Source organism: Cimex lectularius, unplaced genomic scaffold (genome assembly GCF_000648675.2).
Source record: "Cimex lectularius strain Harlan isolate CLEC.00 unplaced genomic scaffold, Clec_2.1 scaffold28, whole genome shotgun sequence".
In the NCBI taxonomy this organism is placed as follows: Eukaryota; Metazoa; Arthropoda; class Insecta; order Hemiptera; family Cimicidae; genus Cimex; species Cimex lectularius.
Genome location: NW_019392712.1, coordinates 1,751,432 through 1,755,992, shown reverse-complemented (window position 1 = coordinate 1,755,992; position 4,561 = coordinate 1,751,432). Strand labels below are relative to the sequence as shown.

Sequence of the window (4,561 nt, the reverse complement as noted above, 5' to 3'; positions counted from 1 at the left end):
TTTCCCCGTGTGATAGTTTCCTATAATTCACTAATTTTGTGGTCCGCTTGATCAATTAATATATTACAATTAATTAAGCTTTTTATTTGAGATAAATAAGTCAATGACACGAGCGGGATTCGAACCCACGATCTTCGGCTAGATACGCCGCTGCTCTACCACCTGAGCTATCGTGACCTCGATCCACTTGGACACTAACTTCCCATCTCAACCCCACATTTTGAATTTTCCCTCCTTTTTGCCATTTTTCAAATGGTTCAAGTGGTAGAGCAACGGCGTATCTAGCCGAAGATAGGGGGTTCGAATCCCGCTCGTGTCATTGACTTATTTATCTCAAATAAAAACCTCAATTAATTGTCATATATTAATTGGTCAAGCGGACCACGAAATTAGTGAATTTACAATTTAATGTTACGAAGATCTTCATGAGAGTTGTTATCCCATGATCTTGATGTTCTTGATGAACTTGATCCGCACTTTTCTGGCTGATAAATCAGTAAAGTTCGTATGCCGCGAACCCGAGAATTGTCCTCAACCTACTGCGCCAGTTATGGTTTTGCTCGAATTGAATATGTGTGTGTATATATATGTATATATATATATTAAATACTCGCTGTACCCTTATCTATATTAGAAAATTTAAAAAAATATATATTTTATTGTTTGAACGTTTTTTTTTAATCCGCATTTTTTTTAAAAAAATTTTTTGGCTTACGTAAATCAAAGCGTTTTTCCTGTGAGGAAAACAAAACACAAATTGCACATATGTTTATGATTGTTTTTAGTTTTTTTATAAATCCGTTGCTAAGCTAATTTATCAAGCAGTGTTAGTATTTTCTGGCAAATAATTTTCAAATAAATAAGTAGTTAGAAATTTCCTAAATTCCAAAAATGGTAAGCTCATCACCCTCATCATACATATTAGCTCATTTATTTAATTTTGTTAAAAGCAGAATACCACTCAGAATAATCGCAAGCGGCCATGTACTGTTATGAGAAAAGAAGAGTCCAAGAGGCTCAAAAATGCTTGTACGATTGATAACGCGGAAGTTGAGAGGGTTCCTTCTGTCACGATATTGGCTTTATCTCCATCCATCGATGGTTATCCACTGAAAATATCCAATTCGGAGCCATATTTACTTCTATTGCGATTGAAAAAGGACGCTTCACAAGAATATACTTTTACCCGTGAACTAAGCATATAGTAAGTAAGCATATATTTCTTTTCATTGTCAACGTTTAAACTATTCGAGTCAAACCCGGAGACCGTTCTTTCTTACCTACACGCCATTCTATGCTGAACGGGTTGATGAAGAGTTTCTCGTTCAGATTAGCAACTCATAGGGATATTATTTGCTAGATCTCCTAATTTTCAAATCTTTTCATATTTTAATAATAATAATTATTATTATTCGAAATTAATAGGCAAGTACAGTGGAATTCAAAGTTTCAAAATTTACTCACAACAGATGGATTCGGGTTTGCCAGCTGTTTTTAATAACATTTTTTTACGAGGATTCCTAAAAGCAGAGGTCATAACAACCCTTGAGGTGTCGGTTATAAAAAAGGAAAAATAAACGTTTGTAAGTATATCTGGCTCGAATGAAGGGCCGCTGGATTCGAACCCGGGACCTTTACCTTAAAGTGATGACCGCCGTGTCAACGACTAAACCGTTGGTTGTGATCACCGAGGCCCTTTCTTACTTATTGTTTCCTAAATTTTGGCCAAACTTGAAAAATAACATAGTAATCTGTGTTGCCTAATTAACATTTTCTAATAAAGCTAAATTGTTTTTTGTTCCTGCTTTGAACGTAAAATGTCTTTCTTTTGTGCATATCACGTTGAACAATTAAAAATGATTGAAATATTTAAAGCTTTTTTGTATTATTTTTATTTGTTCCGCAGTTTGAACAGAAAGTATAAAATTAATTTCGCATTTCTTTTTATGTAGAAGACTAATTACGTCCCATCTACCATCCTGCTTCGTTGTCGAAAGGTCAAACCACATTACGATGCACAATGTAAAATCATCATACACAATCCAAGGGCGACGACGGAAGTCGAACGAAGTACCGTGTACGTGACACACGAACTCCTAGTTGAAATTAGTTGAATAATCAAGGATCCTTCGTACTCCATAAATTACCTGAATCTGCTGTAAAACAACTGCTTTGTATCACTTTTGTCAAATAACATTTTTTAACATATAACGTTAGAATAAATATTTGCGTTTTTTATTGTTGCACTGCACTTATTACTTTGCAATAATGTTAGTTTTTGATTTATTTTAACAAAATATGAAAGGTCAACAAAGCTTACAGAAAGGTGAAATTATTTTATTTTATTTTATTTATTTACAGTCGAAGCAGGTCAAGTACCCAAGCATAGGACAGTCAAGCATTTTTAGTGAGCAGTGTGGTCTGACAGATGATGAAACATTAAGGAAAGATACTACTAAATCATCCATTAATATTTTATTTCTCGAGAAATAAATAGATTGGACGGGAACTAAATAATTCGGGCATGTACAGCAATAGCCAAATCAAACTAGATCTACAAAGGTAAAAAAATTGCAGAGGATTAAAAAAAGAAATGCAGAGGAGAATAATGCACAAGAGCGAGAAAAAAGAAACGCTATGAGAACCGACTATGTCCTTGTTGTTTGTCGGTAAAAAAAAGTTGACACCCATTCTTAGAAAAGGCATATTGACTGAAACTGCTGTAATACGATTTAAGATATTTTATGGCTGAAAGTTAACCCTATTTAATTTCATATTATCCCTTTCTTTAGAGCATGAGGAAAAAACTTAAGAGGTGGTATTAATATAATAAGCCTGAAAAGTACAATTCATGGATATTTAAGAAATTTTTTAAAATATAATTGGGCTCTTAAATGACTATACTGTATTAAAATTATAGTTTAAAATTATAAAATGGAAGTAACTCATATAAGTGGGAAGTTTATGGGCCAAGAAACAGCTGAGGTCATCGCCGGCCCTCTGCGTGTTTTCCATCTTTTTCTTTTCTTTCGCGCATATTTTGTTTTAAACTGCAGCCATTTGAGCGTCTCGATCTGGTTACTGACTCTCTGATTTCAGATATATACTAGAATGCATATTCTAGAATGCTAGTCTCTCGTTTGTACCTCAGGTTGTCAAATACAGAATAAAAACAAAACATACAATACATATATATACATCACCACAAACATAGATGTCTGGTCACATTCATTCCCCCAGAGTACTCGATATTCCTCGGGGCGGGGTTATAGGCAACCCCTTCCTTTCACGCTAATAAATTACTTTTACTCTCCAGACGTCATATATTCACCCCAGAGTACTTGATATTCCTCGGGGCGGGGTTATAAGCAACCCCTTAGAGTTAAGTAACTCATATATACCTTTTTTCGTCATATTAACCTTTTTATTTTTAAATTAACCGTTTTTAATTTCAAATTATTCCTTTCTTTGGAGCATTAAAATAATTTGAGAGATTGTTTGAAATATGATCATGTAAAGTAAAATCCATTTATATTTTTATTTAAAAATGTTTAAAAATATAAATTAATTAAGCTCTTAAATGACTAAATAAAAATGAGTTAAAATTAGAATTTAAAATTATATAGGATTAAATAAAAAAATGAAGGATTCTTTTTTTCATTGAATAGGATTGATCCTATTTTGAATAGGAAAATAGGATGAAATTGTGGTTTTTAGAAAGGATTATTTTGTCGTTGAAAAAAATTTCAATTTATAGAAGTTTGTTTTTGTTTTTTCATTTGTTTTCGTATTTAATTTTATATAATTTTCATCCGTTGTGTAGGTTTTAAGAGGCCAATTATTTTATTTAAAAAAGCAAATTAAAAGAAGTCATACGTTCTTATTTTATAAGTTTTAAAATTTTAATTGTAACTTATTATCATATGATCTTCGAAGAGCACAATAATTTTATATTAGCAAAAACTATTCCCAAGTATACAAGTATTACATTCTTAATTTTGAACCATCTCCTTTTGATGTTTCAAAAAAGGTTAATTTAAAGTTAAAAACGGTTAATACAGAGTTCAGATTTCTTTTGCAAGCAAAAAATATGTTCTCACTTGTTTTGACCTTATGGTATTATGGTTTTATCTTATGTTCTGTTTTAGTTTTCTTATCTAATTGTCAATACGTGTTTCAAAATATCAATGTGTTAAAATTGTCTAATAATCCAAGCTCCAACTCGCAACACACGTCAACTGGTAGGAGATAATTTGCAAACATCTACATTTTCAAGCTTTTTTGGTATTTAGATGTTTTACTAGTTTCAAAAGCTTTTTTTTAAATATTTGGTACAATTTCTGGAGCGATAGGTATCTGAGATCTAGTTGAAATAGAAGAATACATCAATACTCCAACTCGAATGTCAATGACCCCCTTATTGTAATTATCGTTTTTTTTTTCTCGAAGTTAACCTTCTTGGTATCATTGGGATTCTATCGTACAATAATGAATACCTGAGTATTCATTTTATGTTCTGTTTACTAGAAGGCATCCGCAACCGAACCAGGATTCTGGTCCA

The 4,561-nt window shown here is 32.2% G+C and overlaps 1 long non-coding RNA gene across 1 annotated transcript; it reads left to right on the top strand.

Moving 5' to 3' along the window:
- The first annotated feature begins 802 nt into the window (after positions 1-802).
- Positions 803-2,236, top strand: LOC106669200. Its single transcript, XR_001340899.2, has 3 exons — positions 803-894; positions 954-1,204; positions 1,953-2,236. It is a non-coding gene; the product is annotated as an uncharacterized LOC106669200 (long non-coding RNA).
- The last annotated feature ends 2,325 nt before the right edge of the window (positions 2,237-4,561 follow it).